Source organism: Sinocyclocheilus grahami, unplaced genomic scaffold (assembly GCF_001515645.1).
Source record: "Sinocyclocheilus grahami isolate Dianchi unplaced genomic scaffold, SAMN03320097.WGS_v1.1 scaffold311.1, whole genome shotgun sequence".
Classification (NCBI taxonomy): Eukaryota; Metazoa; Chordata; class Actinopteri; order Cypriniformes; family Cyprinidae; genus Sinocyclocheilus; species Sinocyclocheilus grahami.
In genome coordinates, this window is record NW_015505490.1 from 910,780 (window position 1) to 930,419 (window position 19,640).

General features: G+C 35.5%; 1 protein-coding gene across 1 annotated transcript in view; it reads left to right on the plus strand.

Annotated features, from left to right (window-relative positions):
- grik4 (glutamate receptor, ionotropic, kainate 4) overlaps positions 1-19,640 on the plus strand; it is a 400,465-nt gene that overhangs the window by 91,341 nt on the left and 289,484 nt on the right. The window contains exon 2 of the mRNA XM_016293946.1: positions 12,254-12,406. The gene's annotated coding sequence lies outside the window, so the exon portion shown is untranslated. The remainder of the gene's footprint in view (positions 1-12,253; positions 12,407-19,640) is intronic.

Genomic DNA, 19,640 nt, shown 5'->3' on the forward strand with positions numbered 1-19,640 from the left:
TTCTGTATATAATTCTATCTATTGTTCTGTTGTTCTAGCTATCGTTGTTGCTAGACCCACTTTTTCAGTCACCCCATCATTATAGAAAAAAATTAAATCCTGATCACCCTGTCTGAATTTATTTTATGATAATGACTGACTGACAGTTCATTTTCCCTTACATTAGAGATGTCAGCAGTACTTGAACCAGCTGTTATTTTACCTAGAAACTTGGCAAAGGTATATATACATAATGAAGGAGAACCAGACAGCGCAACAAGAAATTCAGCTTTAGCTGCGGTCAAAATAAATGAGAAACATTGTGAAAAAATAATATTTCGCAATCACAGACAGGATGAGATTTCACAGAGGAACCCCGAGTTAGCTGAATTAATTTTTCTAATACATTTTTGTGCATTCAATGTAATCTTACCTATAGGGCAGAAGTAGTTCCATCCAAATGGGCCTATAGACAGAATGGGAATAAAATTCCGTTGTTTTTCACTGACTGAGACATTTTACTTCACAATTCAATATGTCATGACAAGTTGCAGATGTCAGGTGAAGTGCTGTTCCAAATGCTCCCAGCGTGCAGCAAAATTAGGTGTGTATGCCCAGAAGTGCTGAGCTATTGCTTTTCGAAATTGATCTGTGCTAACTGGCCGACCTCTCCATCTCTGCCTGTCTCTCTTTCTCTCTCTCTCTTCTCTGTTCCAATCGAACCAGTAGTTCATCAGACGGTCCTGGTCCACGCCTTGCCGCCGTGACATCACCGTTTCCGATTCTCATGCCGTGTTTAAGTTTATGACTGTGTTTGTGCATTGTAGCGTTCGCTTCTTTTTGTGTCAGGTAACACATTCAGTCACATCCACCTGCGGAGGACGACAGGCTTTAAGACGGCCTGTGAATTCTAATGGCTTTATCGGTCCCTTGCAGCTGGCTTTGGCTTTTTCCACCGTCCTCCCACAGCACATTGCATATGCCTCTTCAATTGGGGTCATGGCTCAGGCTGATAGTGAACTGTATTCCTTCCTAACTGGAGGGCTCCCTGTGCTGGCCGTCATTCCACCGGCTTATATTGTGTCATTCTATGAATTAACAATGAAGATTGATGACACCACCACACAACAGTGACAATCAATCCAGGCTTTGAATGTGACTCGGATTTCATATATTGTGCATATGCGTTGTGTGTAAGGTGTAGGATATGTATTGTGGAATTGAAGTTGGAAGCAAAATGCTTTTACCAAGTCATAGTTTTATCTTATCTAAGAGTGACGCACTTTTCAATATTTATTTATTTATTTTTGTATGTCTCATTTTGGATTTGGAGAGGAGACAGGACACACACACACATATATATATATATATATACAGGGGTTATATTGGGATTTGTTATGTGGGGGGGCTCTATTGTATCGAGCTTATATATATATATATATATATATATATATATTACTGTGTGTGTCTGAATGTGTGTTTTGTATTTTTGCAAATATGATTTATTCTGAAGCAATATTCTCATCAGTTTTCTATCAGCTGTGACATATAAATCTGTGTGTTTTTTTATCCAAGGGCTTTTTTTTACCTTTATAGAGGGCATTTTCCCACTAATCTCATTAATACTTTCATTTCAAATTCTTACATTTGATCTATGAATTAAATTATAATAATGTGATTATCGTTCATTCAAGCGAGTCGTTCATTCAAATGATTCGTTCAAACGGCAGATTCATCAGATGTTTATGCATGGGCTAATGAAACTTTGACTCAATCGATTCGTTCAAAACACGGAATCAAGCAGCAATGAATCTGATTGCTGTGAGATGAGCTGTGTTTCCGCCTAAAATGTAATTGACCTAATATTATTGTATTTGCTTATTGAACTGTTTATAGAACTATTAAACAGTCGTAATGGTGAAAACATTGTGTGATGTTGCCTAACTAACTGTATTTTAAATATAAAAACTTTCCATTTTGAATTTTTACCTCAGGAGGCTGAGTTTCTTAGTGTTGCGCGTTTTGATTTCTCCTGGAGAGGCTGCGGGAGCCTCGCCTCAGCAGCGCAAACTTATTTCGTCAATAGATGCATTATATAGAGTAGCTATATTCACTATTCGCCACTTAGGCCTACTCTAAATGTAATAAAATCGTTTGCATAGTTATTTTTGGTTACTGGAAATCATGTTGCTTGTCTGGCATTAATGTCGAGCCCTGGAGTCTGTGCCGGGGCCCGGCCCTGGCCCAATTTAAACCCTGTGTGTATATATGTATACACATAATTTAATATTTATATATTTGTGTGTTCTTATATTTTTTACAGATAAATTATGGTTGAATTAAAAATTGTTAGGTAACACTTTTTAATAAAGTTCCGTATGTTAACTATATATATATATATATAAACTCTACATCAGTTAAACTCTGTCACTTGTACTAATAATTGTGTACTAATATTATATAAAAAACTACTTTTTTTTACTACTTTTTATTTTTAATTGTTTTTGTCTCTCTTTTTTCAGTTTAAAATTAATCAACATCAATTATAACCTTGAAAAATATTAATTTATTTAGACATTTGTTCATATTAATAATGTATGTGATTTTTAAAGGACATTTTTGTTTACTTTATACAATAAACTATTTTTTACTGTTTGTGGTCACAAGATGATGTCCAGTGTACGATCGGGACAACAAAATTAATAAAAAAGCCACTGATCTCGATTAACAGATTTCCCCTTTAAGAGATCAGCTCACCCCTGTCAACACTGAGCTTGTAATTGGCTACATGCCATTGATGAAGTGTAGGCTGTATTCGATCAAAAGGGTGCTTCTACTAAATACTGAGCAAAGGGTCTGAATACTTAGGACCATGTGATATTTCAGTTTTTCTTTTTTAATAAATCTGCAAAAATGTCAACAATTCTGTGTTTTTCTGTCAATATGGGGTGCTGTGTGTACATTAATGAGGAAAAAAAATTTACTTAAATGATTTTAGCAAATGGCTGCAATATAACAAAGAGTGAAAAATTTAAGGGGGTCTGAATATTTTCCGTACCCACTGTATATACTGTATATATATATATATATATAATGCATTAACTAACAATGAGCAAAACATTTCTTACAGTATTAATTAATCTTTGTTAACATTAGTTAATGAAAATACAACCGTTTATTGTTAGTCCATGTTATGCCAGGTCTATTAAATAACATAAATAGATACAACTTTTGATTTTAACAATGCATTAGTAAATGTTGGAATTAATATTAACTAAGATTAATAAATGCTTTAAATGCTGTTTATGTTAAATAATGTAGTTAACTAATGGAAACAAATGGAACATAATTTTAAAGTGTTACCGATTATTTTCATCAGGTGTTGCACATTTACAGTACTTAACTTTAATATTTGACATAATATATAAAATTATTTTCCAGAAAACATTTGAATAATTTATTTTGGCTTTAGTACAATCCAGTGATATATTTTATCTTTATATTATTATTATACTGACTTTAGCTTCCTTTATATTTTAGGACCTGGGGCCGGTTGCATAAACTGATTAGACTAGTCTTAAAAGTTAGTCATCTAATTTTTTTTTCTTTAAGGCTGGTCATAACTTTGTAAAATCAGTTACATAAAAAGGTAGACTGGTGTAATTCTTATATGAAAAGTAAGTCTGTTTACCATTTGGTTAACTGCTACTTGGTCAAACTAGTTCTTAAGACACAGTCTTAATATATAGATTGTTTATGCAACTGGCCTCTGGGTCCATCGCAAGGAAATCATCACATTTGGGGGTCCTTAGTATCAAGTTTGAAAACCTCTGATGTAGACCGCTAGGCCACAGCTTCAAAAGTATTTAATCAATTTTACATGCTGCTAAATTTTATTTATTTTTTGCTTTATTTTTTCCCCATGTCTGTGGAAGTGTGTACGTGTGTTGGAGGAAAAGCCTTAATTGCCTGGCTAAAGTAAGATGTCAGTACTGTTTTTGACAACTGTGAATGAGGCAAAATCTAAACATGCCAGCCGTGAGGCAAAAACCTAAATGTTGAGACCCAGCGGATGTGTCTCCATGTTAAACCCTGCTATAACTGTGTGAATGAACACCTGTGTCTGCAGGGAATCTCATTAGAAGATGGAGTGTGAGATTACAGATGTAGCAATTATTTTTGACTGTGCATTCATTAGTATTACTGGTGGGCATTAAACATGCAAAGACATCATTATAATGTATTTGCATTTTTATGTTACTACTGTGTCTGCAAAGGCTCTTGTTTTTTCTTTGTTTGTTTACTGTGATATTCACCTGTAACTTTTGAAGGGGTTCTTGGTGGTTTTCAGAAGACTTTCCAAAGTAGAAAAGTAGTAAAACTGTGTTTTCCTTCATATTCCTACACAACCAAAACAAAAACTGCATGTATTCAATATATGCAGCGTGTCTTTGTACAAATATTACTACAGTTTGAAATAACTGTTTCCTATTTTAATATATTTTAAAATATAATTGATTTCTGTGATGGCCAATTACTCATTCATTAGTCATTACTCCATGATTAGATCATCACATGATCCTTCAGAAATCATTCGAAAATGCTAATTTGGTGCTCAAGAAACATTTCTTATTATTATCAATGTTGAAAACAGTTTTGCTGCTTAATATGTTTTGTAAAACTGTGATGTATAGAATTATTTGATGGATAAAAAGTTCAAAAGAACAATATTTATTCAAAATATATACAGTATCTTTAGTAACATTATACTTCTTTACTGTCACTTTTGGTCAGTTTCATAATTGTGTGTGTTGGTAGTATGCAGTTGATGTTAATATTAATACTATAATGACATTTTTGTCTTTTGTATGATATACAATTTTGGTACAATGTATAGTTACCACTTGTCGTTCAATGTAAAACCTTCCTAAAGCAGAACCAGTAGAGAACCACTGCGTTAAAACATGTTGTACAGTCATTCGAGTAGTGGTACATTCACCAAATCACATCATCAGAAAGTATGTGTCAAATAAAGCCGCGTTTAATTTTGTCTAATCAGAAATAGCTGCTTTCATTGAGACAATGCTAATGCGTTCTGCATGTTTGGTAAGGAACAGGCAAATGTGATCTGTTAGATTAACTTTAATCTGCTCTAAATCCCTCTCAAGTGGAACAACAGCATGAATACCAATGTATTATTCATCACGACAACAAGCCAGGATTTTTCCCCATTACAGCTATTACCTTAATTGCCTTCATATGAGTTTGCTTCTGAAGCCTAATGAACATATCTGTAAACTGAAAAGGTTTGATTTGGGAAACAAAATGTTTACTAGTCAGACAGCTAGTGAATGACATGTTCTTAGGTGGATAATACAGCTTCCCCATCCCGCCCCCAAGATATTTCATGAGTGTTTCTGAAGCCCTTCAATCAGACCTCACATCTCCAGAACCTGCCAAAAAGAACGAGAGCTGATTTCATCTCCAAACCTCAGACACTTTCCTTTCAAAGCACCATTTATGCCTGTCAAAGTATATTCATACAGCTTTCCTTAATTTATCAAGACCACTTGGCATCAAAAAAGCCAATTGAATGGAAGCCATTTGATTTATGAAATGAAATCTCTTCATTTACTGATCTGACTAAATGGACTAGCAAAATAAACATCCCAGCTTATTCACTCTAAAGCCACTGAATAAATTCTTGATGGTCCCACGCAGCCAGAAGATTCTCCCCCAAGGTGGCGTGGACATGAATTTTCGTCCTCCTTGAATATATCACAGCTTCATTACTTCTATAGTGTTGTGTTATATGGTCTGTTTTCCCATCATCCCACATGGCTTTCTCCTCTCCAGCCTCTCAGCCATTGGCATAACTTTTTATCTTTTGTGAGTGCAGGGCCTGTTGGGATGCTTCATTTACTCTGATGTGTTTCTGCTGGTGGTTCGAGGTATAGAGGAAGTGAGATGAAGAGAGAGAGGAGAGAGAGAGTCAGTCCCCAGTGCAGTTGTCTACATTGCTGAGTGGGAAGGTGGCACTGTGGGAGTACTGAGCACATAGTCAAACTGTGTCACTGTCTCACTCCTGCCTGGGGAGAAAAAACATGCTTTATGCCTTCAATCTCCTTAAACTGTTTTCATGTGAGGAAATTTTCATTTGATGTATTGGATTGTGTGCGTTGTCTGCGAAACTTCTGAATAGATCTGCACCTCTGATCTTTTTGCAGTTACGTAAAGACAAATTAGAACTTTTTTGGCAGGAAAAACTTTTTTTGCTGTTTTTGGGAGGACAATTAGGATTCTCCTTGGAGACCTGACAAAATGTGAAAGATTAAAGACAGTACTTGAGGATATATATGGTGGTTTATAAATGAAATTATCAGATGGAAGTCTTTTTTTTAGTTTTAATGAGAGTTTGTGATTTCAGTGTAGAGTAATGCTAAAAAAAAATTGCACCAGAATTATTTGAAGTATCTTGAAGTACTGTCTTAATAATATGGTAATCAGTAACATGTAGTATGGTATATATCTATAGTTAGTATAGTTAAAAAATCTTATAAGAAAAGCTAGTTTTTGGTGAATAGTTTAAGCCTAAAATTCTTTTTTACTTCAAAAATTTGCATAAAAGTGGATAATAAGCCTGGCTGGTGTGTGTATACATACAATGCCGTACAAACGTCTGGGATCAGTAAGATTTTTAATGTTTTTTAAAGAAGTCTCATTTATTTTATCAAAAGTTCATTAAAAACAGCAATGCTGTGAAATATTATTCCAATTAAAATAACAGTTTTAGGTTTTAATATACTTTACAGTAAGATATACTAATTCTATGATGGCAAAGCTGAAATTTCATCAGCCATATCTCCAGTCTTCAGTATCACATGAATACTAACAAAGTATCACAGTTTTCCAAAAATATATTTGGCAGCAAAAACTCTTTAACAACAACATTAATAAGAACTATTTGAGCACCAATAATAATGAATAATAACTGAGCATCAAATCAACATATTAGAATGATTTCTGAAGGATCATGTGACATTGAAGACTGGCGTAATGGCTGCTGACAATTCAGCTTAGCCATCACAGGGATGCATGACATTTAAAATTATGTTAAAATAAAAAACAGTTCTTTTCAGTTGTAATAATATTTTACAATATTGCTGTTTTTACATTTTGATCAAAGAAATGCAGCCTTGGTGAGCATAAGAGACTTCTTTCAAAAACCTAAAAAATCTTAATTATTCCAAACCGCAGTGTATACACTGGGTAATGGGTAAACGTTGATAAAAAGAGATCAGTTTTTACACAAAGGGTAAGACGACAATACAGTATAGAGTATAAACCATGTTAAATATCCATAAATATGCCAACACTTTTAGAGCGTGTGAGATTGGACTGCTTGGTGTTATAAACACTGATGTCCTCATTATCCACTCCATATGTTTATTTGTTCACTAGTGCTCATTAGACATGCAGGATGCTGCCTCTCATGAGAGAGCGCGCTGTATTCGATCAAAAGGGTGCTTCTACTAAATACTGAGCAAAGGGTCTGAATACTTAGGACCATGTGATATTTCAGTTTTTCTTTTTTAATAAATCTGCAAAAATGTCAACAATTCTGTGTTTTTCTGTCAATATGGGGTGCTGTGTGTACATTAATGAGGAAAAAAAATTTACTTAAATGATTTTAGCAAATGGCTGCAATATAACAAAGAGTGAAAAATTTAAGGGGGTCTGAATATTTTCCGTACCCACTGTATATACTGTATATATATATATATATATAATGCATTAACTAACAATGAGCAAAACATTTCTTACAGTATTAATTAATCTTTGTTAACATTAGTTAATGAAAATACAACCGTTTATTGTTAGTCCATGTTATGCCAGGTCTATTAAATAACATAAATAGATACAACTTTTGATTTTAACAATGCATTAGTAAATGTTGGAATTAATATTAACTAAGATTAATAAATGCTTTAAATGCTGTTTATGTTAAATAATGTAGTTAACTAATGGAAACAAATGGAACATAATTTTAAAGTGTTACCGATTATTTTCATCAGGTGTTGCACATTTACAGTACTTAACTTTAATATTTGACATAATATATAAAATTATTTTCCAGAAAACATTTGAATAATTTATTTTGGCTTTAGTACAATCCAGTGATATATTTTATCTTTATATTATTATTATACTGACTTTAGCTTCCTTTATATTTTAGGACCTGGGGCCGGTTGCATAAACTGATTAGACTAGTCTTAAAAGTTAGTCATCTAATTTTTTTTTCTTTAAGGCTGGTCATAACTTTGTAAAATCAGTTACATAAAAAGGTAGACTGGTGTAATTCTTATATGAAAAGTAAGTCTGTTTACCATTTGGTTAACTGCTACTTGGTCAAACTAGTTCTTAAGACACAGTCTTAATATATAGATTGTTTATGCAACTGGCCTCTGGGTCCATCGCAAGGAAATCATCACATTTGGGGGTCCTTAGTATCAAGTTTGAAAACCTCTGATGTAGACCGCTAGGCCACAGCTTCAAAAGTATTTAATCAATTTTACATGCTGCTAAATTTTATTTATTTTTTGCTTTATTTTTTCCCCATGTCTGTGGAAGTGTGTACGTGTGTTGGAGGAAAAGCCTTAATTGCCTGGCTAAAGTAAGATGTCAGTACTGTTTTTGACAACTGTGAATGAGGCAAAATCTAAACATGCCAGCCGTGAGGCAAAAACCTAAATGTTGAGACCCAGCGGATGTGTCTCCATGTTAAACCCTGCTATAACTGTGTGAATGAACACCTGTGTCTGCAGGGAATCTCATTAGAAGATGGAGTGTGAGATTACAGATGTAGCAATTATTTTTGACTGTGCATTCATTAGTATTACTGGTGGGCATTAAACATGCAAAGACATCATTATAATGTATTTGCATTTTTATGTTACTACTGTGTCTGCAAAGGCTCTTGTTTTTTCTTTGTTTGTTTACTGTGATATTCACCTGTAACTTTTGAAGGGGTTCTTGGTGGTTTTCAGAAGACTTTCCAAAGTAGAAAAGTAGTAAAACTGTGTTTTCCTTCATATTCCTACACAACCAAAACAAAAACTGCATGTATTCAATATATGCAGCGTGTCTTTGTACAAATATTACTACAGTTTGAAATAACTGTTTCCTATTTTAATATATTTTAAAATATAATTGATTTCTGTGATGGCCAATTACTCATTCATTAGTCATTACTCCATGATTAGATCATCACATGATCCTTCAGAAATCATTCGAAAATGCTAATTTGGTGCTCAAGAAACATTTCTTATTATCAATGTTGAAAACAGTTTTGCTGCTTAATATGTTTTGTAAAACTGTGATGTATAGAATTATTTGATGGATAAAAAGTTCAAAAGAACAATATTTATTCAAAATATATACAGTATCTTTAGTAACATTATACTTCTTTACTGTCACTTTTGGTCAGTTTCATAATTGTGTGTGTTGGTAGTATGCAGTTGATGTTAATATTAATACTATAATGACATTTTTGTCTTTTGTATGATATACAATTTTGGTACAATGTATAGTTACCACTTGTCGTTCAATGTAAAACCTTCCTAAAGCAGAACCAGTAGAGAACCACTGCGTTAAAACATGTTGTACAGTCATTCGAGTAGTGGTACATTCACCAAATCACATCATCAGAAAGTATGTGTCAAATAAAGCCGCGTTTAATTTTGTCTAATCAGAAATAGCTGCTTTCATTGAGACAATGCTAATGCGTTCTGCATGTTTGGTAAGGAACAGGCAAATGTGATCTGTTAGATTAACTTTAATCTGCTCTAAATCCCTCTCAAGTGGAACAACAGCATGAATACCAATGTATTATTCATCACGACAACAAGCCAGGATTTTTCCCCATTACAGCTATTACCTTAATTGCCTTCATATGAGTTTGCTTCTGAAGCCTAATGAACATATCTGTAAACTGAAAAGGTTTGATTTGGGAAACAAAATGTTTACTAGTCAGACAGCTAGTGAATGACATGTTCTTAGGTGGATAATACAGCTTCCCCATCCCGCCCCCAAGATATTTCATGAGTGTTTCTGAAGCCCTTCAATCAGACCTCACATCTCCAGAACCTGCCAAAAAGAACGAGAGCTGATTTCATCTCCAAACCTCAGACACTTTCCTTTCAAAGCACCATTTATGCCTGTCAAAGTATATTCATACAGCTTTCCTTAATTTATCAAGACCACTTGGCATCAAAAAAGCCAATTGAATGGAAGCCATTTGATTTATGAAATGAAATCTCTTCATTTACTGATCTGACTAAATGGACTAGCAAAATAAACATCCCAGCTTATTCACTCTAAAGCCACTGAATAAATTCTTGATGGTCCCACGCAGCCAGAAGATTCTCCCCCAAGGTGGCGTGGACATGAATTTTCGTCCTCCTTGAATATATCACAGCTTCATTACTTCTATAGTGTTGTGTTATATGGTCTGTTTTCCCATCATCCCACATGGCTTTCTCCTCTCCAGCCTCTCAGCCATTGGCATAACTTTTTATCTTTTGTGAGTGCAGGGCCTGTTGGGATGCTTCATTTACTCTGATGTGTTTCTGCTGGTGGTTCGGGGTATAGAGGAAGTGAGATGAAGAGAGAGAGGAGAGAGAGAGTCAGTCCCCAGTGCAGTTGTCTACATTGCTGAGTGGGAAGGTGGCACTGTGGGAGTACTGAGCACATAGTCAAACTGTGTCACTGTCTCACTCCTGCCTGGGGAGAAAAAACATGCTTTATGCCTTCAATCTCCTTAAACTGTTTTCATGTGAGGAAATTTTCATTTGATGTATTGGATTGTGTGCGTTGTCTGCGAAACTTCTGAATAGATCTGCACCTCTGATCTTTTTGCAGTTACGTAAAGACAAATTAGAACTTTTTTGGCAGGAAAAACTTTTTTTGCTGTTTTTGGGAGGACAATTAGGATTCTCCTTGGAGACCTGACAAAATGTGAAAGATTAAAGACAGTACTTGAGGATATATATGGTGGTTTATAAATGAAATTATCAGATGGAAGTCTTTTTTTTAGTTTTAATGAGAGTTTGTGATTTCAGTGTAGAGTAATGCTAAAAAAAAATTGCACCAGAATTATTTGAAGTATCTTGAAGTACTGTCTTAATAATATGGTAATCAGTAACATGTAGTATGGTATATATCTATAGTTAGTATAGTTAAAAAATCTTATAAGAAAAGCTAGTTTTTGGTGAATAGTTTAAGCCTAAAATTCTTTTTTACTTCAAAAATTTGCATAAAAGTGGATAATAAGCCTGGCTGGTGTGTGTATACATACAATGCCGTACAAACGTCTGGGATCAGTAAGATTTTTAATGTTTTTTAAAGAAGTCTCATTTATTTAATCAAAAGTTCATTAAAAACAGCAATGCTGTGAAATATTATTCCAATTAAAATAACAGTTTTAGGTTTTAATATACTTTACAGTAAGATATACTAATTCTATGATGGCAAAGCTGAAATTTCATCAGCCATATGTTATGTTATGTTCTGTTTAATTTTTTTTTTTAAATGTGTAACCTGTGATATGTTTTTTCAGGATTCTTAAATGAATAAAAAGTTAAGTTAGAATTGCATTTATTCAAAATAGAATAAATAGTTTTCTAACAATATAAGTCTTTATTATCACTTTTTTTTATCAATTTAACAAATCCTTGCTGAATAAAAGTATTTATTTATTATATATATATATATATAAATCTGTATATCTTAAATATATTTTTTGCAGTATTTGTTTCTTTGTTTCGTTTTTTTTTTTTACAATATATCTGCTTTTTATTACTTAATTTTATAAAATATTTGACCAATACATTTATATAACTTATGTATAATTTATTGTTATACATAAGTATAATAAATAAAAGTATATTTTTATAATTTATTATACTCCAATTGTTTTGGCACATCCTTCAAAAATCATTCTAATATGCTGGTGTGTAATAATATGTTTTTACTATATTTTTGATCAAATAAATGCAGCATTGTTCAGCATAAGAGACTTAAAAAAATCTTCCAAACTTTTCGTTATTCCAAACCTTTGACCGGAAGTGTATGGTTTTGGAAACAACATGCAAAAAAGTAAATATTAATATTTTCTTTTTTTTTGTTGAACTATTTTTTTTTTACTTTTGTTGAGATACAGTAGATACTTTAGATGCATTGGCATATACACCTGACTCCCTGTCTCCTCCAACAGGTCGGTTCCCCAGCGTTTCATACGGTGGGTTTAGGTGACGAGTGGACGGGACTCTGATGTAGAGTGCTGCTCCGGAGCTGAGTGCCCACTACTAGACCAGCAACTTCCTGCGCCTCAAGATGGATTAGAGCTTCACGCCTCCGGAGATCAAAGGTATGAGATGTGTAGTAATGAGCTTCCACTCCGCTCCTTCCAATCAGAGCACCACAGGCCCACCGTAGTGTGTAGTGTTTGTCTTAAATGCACCATGGATGGCTATTACTGTCTGTTAAATATTTATGAATGTAACGGAGAGGTGAAGGACTGTTTGATGTGCTTAAATGTATTGCAGACAGAATTTTTCAAGGCTCGGAAAACAATGATGGACTGCAAACAATGCTTGTCCGCTTCAGCACTTTGCTGTTTGTTTGGAAACCTGCCATGTTGTGCACACAGAACCATATGAGCTGGCCAAAATTATTGTGATTATAAATGTAGCACAGATTTATTGCTTGAGGTGAAAGAAGAAGAGAGAGAACAATGCTGCCTTGAGTCACAAAGTTCTCCAGTAACCATGGCAGCCGGTTTTTGACATATTTTTTGACGTATATTGCTGTCAGCCACTTGATTTGTGTCTCCTATTTTTCAATTATATTTCAGAGGCCTGAAAATGAAGTGAGGAGATTGTTGGTGTTATACAAAGGGTGTTATAAGACTAGACAGCGATTTATTGGAAAATGGAGGCTCACAGAGGGAATATGAGAGAAGGGGCGGGATCATTCCGCGGCCTTACGCACGTCCCGCTGCGCTCAGTAAAGAGAGAGAAGTCCAGAGAGCTTGTATGTGGCATGTTATTGTATCACTGGAGGACACGGCGTGGCCATGTTCTTGGTCGATAGAAGCTGTTCCTACAGCTTTATGGTTGAATGTTATTATGCTGCACAACTGATCTTTTTCATTGGTAAAAAAAAGTGTTTGTTCGGTTTACAATACAATTATTGTTTTGATATTAAACGATTGAATTTTGTCTTAGTGTTTTTTTAAAGAGGTTGTTCACCCAAAAATTTAAATTCAGTCATCATTTACTCACCTCATGTTGTTGACATTGTTTTCCGTTGAACAAAAGAAAAGATATTTAGAAGAATGTTGGAAACCATTGACTTTCATTGTATGGAAGAAAACGAACAACACATTTCTCAAAATATCTTTTTTTATGTTCCACAGAAGAAAGTCATATGGGTTTGTAATGACATGAGGATGAATAAATGATGATAGAATTTTCACTTATGGTTGAACACTCCCTTTAAAAAAATAAGACAAAATCCTATCGTATTACATTTTAAAATGATCCTTTTAAGTGAAAAGTTCACCCAGAAATGAAAATTTGTTTTTTTATAAACAGGTTTTTACTTCACAAGGCGTTAATCGAGGACAGGAATTTTATGTATTACTTGTGGATTATTGTGATGTTTTAATCAGCTGTTTGGACTCTTATTCCAACGGCACCCATTCACTGCAGAGGATCCATTGGTGGGCAAGTGATGTAATGCTAAATTTCTGTTTTGATAAAGAAACAACCTCATGTTCAAGTTCAAGTTCATTTTATTTGTAGAACACCTATACAACAGCCACCAGGCTGACCAAAGTGCTTTCCAGAAGAGCAACAATTTTACCACATACACAGAGAACAAACTTCTCTTAAAAATTACCATATCATGGTAGTCAATACACTAAGGAAAACATAAGTTTTTAGCAAGGACTTAAAAACAGACAAAGAAGGGGCCATTCTAATCTCTAAAGGTAGGGTATTCCAGAGTCGTGGCCCTGCCACTGCAAATGCACGCTCCCCTCTACGCTTAAGCCTAACGTGAGGGACCACCAACAAGGCCTGGTCACAGGATCGTAGGCTTCTAGATGGAGTATAGAAGTAAAGAAGGTCAGATAGATAAACAGGAGCTTGGTTATGTAGGGATTTGTATACAAAGAGGAGAATTTTAAAGTCTATTCTCTGACAAACCAACAACCAGTGTAGAGATCTAAGAATTGGAGTGATGTGTTCATGTTTACGACACTTTGAAAGAAGTCTGGCCGCAGCATTTTGGACAAGCTGAAGACGCGCAATTTGAGATTTAGATATACCGCAATATAAATAATTGCAGTAATCTAGAGGAGACATAACGAACGCATGAACAGCCATTTCTAAAGTTTTTGGAGTGAGAAAATGTTTAATTTTACACAGTAAACGAAGCTGATAGAACCTGGACCCAATGACAGAAGAAATATGTTTATCAAATTTTAAATGCTGGTCGACTAGAATACCTAGGTTCCGCACCCGCGAGGATCTAAAAACGGATAAACTTTCTAACTCAGGGCTTATACTCTGAGAGTTATCATTTGGACCGAAAACAATTACCTCGGTCTTGTCTTCATTTAGGAAGAGGACATTTTGGGCTAGTCATGATTTAACCTCCTCTAAACATTTCAGAAGAGAAGTAATCACAGTGGAATTGTTTTTCTTGATTGGTAAATAGATTTCAGTGTCATCTGCGTAGAAATTAAAAGACACACCATGTTTTTGTAGAATAGAGCCCAGAGGTTACATGTAAAGAGAGAATAGCGAGGGAGCTAAAATAGAGCCTTGTGGAAGGCCACAGGTCAGAGGAGCAGGGGAAGAGGAAAAATTACCCAACTTCACTAAAAACTTTCTGTCAGACAGGTATGACTGAAACCATTTCAGAATGTTTGCTTTTAGACCTACCCAAGACTCTAATCTAGATAATAGTGAGGAGTGGTCTATGGTATCAAAAGCAGATAGATAGATAGATCTAAAAGAATAAGAACCACCGAGTCTCCGGAATCAGTAGAGAGGTAAATATCATTTAACACTCTCAAAAGGGCGGACTCAGTGCTGTGAGCAGACTTAAAACCAGATTGAAAAACCTCATAAATACAATTACTAGTCAGAAAATGTTGAAGTTGATTCAGCACAATTTTCTCCAAAACTTTTGAAATGAAAAGTAAAACAGAAAAAGGGGATAAAAATGTTTTAGGACTGAAGGATCCAGTGAAGGCGTCTTGAGCAGAGGAGTGACCGTAGCGACTTTAAAGTTGGCAGAAACAGAGCCGGTTTGGAGACACTTAAGAGACACCAAACCTGGCCCAATCGAATCGATTATTAATTATAAAAATCTCTGGTGAATGATATCTCATCTACATCTGAATGAACATCTCATCTACATCTTGGATGGCCTAAAGGTGAGTACATATTCATATTTGGGTGAACTAATCCTTCAAAGGTGCTATGTAAATTTTTTTTGACTGTACTAAAGCATAAAAACGCCATAATACATTTGAAGATATTTAGGAAACATGCCAAGTTCACATGTTTCTCCGAAAAAAAGTTATTCTACTTTGAAAATGTGCATTCTGTGTCGGAATGTCTGTTTTTGTTTTGGTCGGTGTGATTCCGCCCACTGACAGTTTAACCAATAGTATTTCGACACCCCAGGTTGCCAGAGAGTGGAAAACAGCATATCGCAGCCATTGGAGGCCAGCAAACTAATTAGGTCAGAGATCGCAGATTCTACCTGACCTAAAAAGCCTCATCATCCATCTAAAAAGCTCCAAGACCAGAGGCATATTAAAACGAGGAAAAATCAACTCATCAACTTACAGTGTTTAAAGGGGTCATATGATGCAATTTCAAGTTTTCCTTTCTCTTTGGAATGTTACAAGCTCTTGGTGCATAAAGAAGATCTGTAAAGTTGCAAAGACTAAAGTCTCAAATCCAAAGAGATATTCTTTATAAAAGTTAAGAGTCAGCCACGCCTACCTAAAATGGCTCGTTCTAACACGCCCCCACATGTCTACGTCACTATGTGGAAATATTAGCATAATGCCACCCAAATGTGCACGCAAAGAAAGAAGGCGTGGTTTCACGAACAGCAGTCGTGTTGATGAAGCCATGTCAGGGAGACGCTGTGTTTCAGTGCGAAAGCAAAAGCACTGGCCTTCCGGAAGTAGATGCAATTAGGAATCGGTAACAAATATTTAGCTTTATCAAAGTTAAGACTCTGCCACGCCTACCTAAAATGGCTCGTTCTAACACGCCCCCACATGTCTACGTCACTATGTGGAAATATTAGCATAATGCCACCCAAATGTGCACGCAAAGAAAGAAGGCGTGGTTTCACGAACAGCAGTCGTGTTGATGTCAGTGAGACGCTGTGTGATTCAGTGCGAAAGCAAAAGCACTTTATTTGGCCTTCCGGAAGTAGATGCAATTAGGAATCATTGATTAATATTTATTTACAACAGAACAGCACAACCCAGATGTTTGAATTTGTTCAACGCATTTTATGGATGACAGTTTTTTTGAACCTAGAAGAAGAGTACAAGGCTGGCTGTGCACAAAGGCCATTTCTAAAAAAAAAAAAAAAAAGGGAAATTTCCGACTTTCTATAAAAATTCTGCGGCTTGTGTACTGCATCATCACTGTGTCTGTCACGCGACTCTGTTGCCCTTTCGGGCTTGAACTGATGGTAAAACTAACAACATTATTAACTGTCTTGATATTTACTTTAAAAGCTGAAGCTCGCGATTATGGTAAGGGGTGTTACATTTCCGACGCGTGCTTGTGGTGTTCGGCCAATCACAATGCACTGGGTCAGCTGGCCAATCAGAGCAGACTGCGCTTGTCAAAGGAGGGGGCTGTGTTGAAAATGACGCGTTTGAGAGAGGCGGGGCATAGAGGACCTACAATAATATACAGTATTTGAAAAATTTGTTTTTTGAACATTAAAGCATGTCAACATATTCTGTTACACCAAATAATGATCTTTAAAATAGCATCATATGAACCCTTTAAGGTTTGTCACCTTCAATTGAAACCGTATTTTGAATTTGGACTGCAGTAACCATTTCAACCGCTAGCTGTCAATATTACATACTGCACCTTAAAGCATCTTACAGGAAATTGAATTACATGCATTTTAATTTTTACTCCAGTTGGTAGTTGTCACATCACTGCTCATTTATACATTTTTGTTGTATCACTGGTCAAGCCCACATCACCAGCATTCATTGTCACTCATGTTGCTGAAAACCAAGACTCCTTTTGAAAATTAATGATTTGCAAATCTCTATGTGAATGAACGACCCTTTAAGTTGACACTATACTGAGCGCTCCAAACAAGATGTGATGCATTGTTTCACCTCTGCCTGGAATGAACTGCTATAACTACTACGATCTGCTCTGTGTAAATGTCATTATTGAATATAACTTTCGAAAACGCATCGTTAGCTAGTAATGGCAACACCTCATAAGGCAGTGCCAAGGCAAAACATAATTGGCTTCTCACTTGAGAAAGCTGGTCAGTACTTGCAAGACTGGGAAATAATTGCTGCCTCCAATGCAACTAACTGTTTCTTTGTCTGCTTAAATGGTTTCTTCAATTTGTAAATTTTTTGAGCTGAGACATAAGTCACAAAACACACAAATATATATAAATAAATAAGTTACAACTACAAAACAAATGTCTCAGTGGTTGAAGCATATGGGTGTCGCGCTTACGTGCTGGAAGTATCCATAACAAATAAAAACTGACAAAAACGAGAGAAAAAAAAACTGGAGAGAAGGGGCACCGCTTATTTACTTGAGGTCGGTTATTCTGTCACACTTACGTGCTGGAAGGAAAACAAAAGAGCGTATGACGACGATAATCTTAATTATTTTTAAATAAATCCACGGGGAAGATGAAGGGACTATCCACACACGAAGGGTAACCACATACAATAACCAACAACTCAGAGAACTAAAGGAAGGGAATTTATACAAACGGAAGAGGAGCTAATGACTAATTAACTAGACACAGGTGAAAGGAGGTTAACTAATAAAGACACAACGAGGACAGGAACAGGAATGACCAAATATGGGCACATGAGGGTGAAAACACAACACACAGTCCAATGGGGGTGTGATATTGGGCTTTATGGGCCTGTTCACACCCAGTAATAACATGCGTCTCAGATGCTTCTACTGTCTTTGGTTGTGAAGGGATTTTGAGGGAAAGGTTTCTGATTGCATTTTTTAAAGCTGTATGTATCTGGCAAATTTTAAGTAAATACTTTAAAACAATTAAATATTAATATATGCAATACTGTTCGAAAGTTTGGGGTCAGTAAGATATTTTAAATATAAAATAAGTTTCTTATGTTCACTACGGCTGCATTTATTTGATTAATAATACAGTAAATATAGTAATATTGTGAAATATTATTAGAATTTAAAATAAGTGCTTTCTATTTGAATTAATTGTAAAATAGTGTTTTTCTGTGATGGCAAAGCTGACTTTATGACAGCCATTACTCCAGTCTTCAGTGTCACATTGATTCTTCAGAAGTCATTCTAATATTCTGATTTAATGCTCAAGAAGTATTTCAGGATTATTTAATGAATAAAAAGTTCAAAAGAACAGCATTTCAAAAAGAACATTATAAATGTTTTTACTGTCACTTTTGATCAATTTAATGCGTCCTTGCTGAAAGAAAAAGTATCATAAAAAAACCTCCAAATATTAGAATGGTAGAATACATTGAGTATTGTTGAAGAAATATTGCTGGAAAATATTGCTTTTTTTCTCCCAGCCCAAATCAATCACAAACTGTTATAAAAAACTTTTTAGTGCTGTCCTTGCCATCAGATTGCCAGAAATAAATCCTAATACCTGCTGTAAGCAGGTTCTGTGTCGTTAATGAATCAGAAATAGTGAATTTACGGCTGACAATCACCCGTTTCTGAGCAGTCGTATCTCCTTCTCTGTGGCTTCTCCACACTGGCCTGATCCTGTTTTGTACTGTTTTCATGCGGCTCCTAGCTGCGCTGATTCAATAAACACAGGTTTGTGTGTGTATTTGGGACCATCGTCTCCCTCACTGCCACAGTTTCCCTCCGTCTTCACTTCTATCCTGCGCACCTGAAAGCTCCAGATAAGCCTCACTGATGCTTGTCTGCTCAGGAGCAGATTACTTTGTAAACTGCAGGCACAGTGGAGAGGAAACAATGGAAGAGAGGGAGGACTCTTGCTATTGACTGTTCAAATGCAGAGTTTTGCGCAGCGCAGAGTAGCGCGTCGTGTGTGTGTGTGAGAGGGGAACAGGGTCACATCACAGGAGAGTGAACTGTCTGTCAGAAATCATAGCACGTCAGCTGTCTGAACCGCGGCTTGTGTACTGCATCATCACTGTGTCTGTCACGCGACTCTGTTGCCCTTTCGGGCTTGAACTGATGGTAAAACTAACAACATTATTAACTGTCTTGATATTTACTTTAAAAGCTGAAGCTCGCGATTATGGTAAGGGGTGTTACATTTCCGACGCGTGCTTGTGGTGTTCGGCCAATCACAATGCA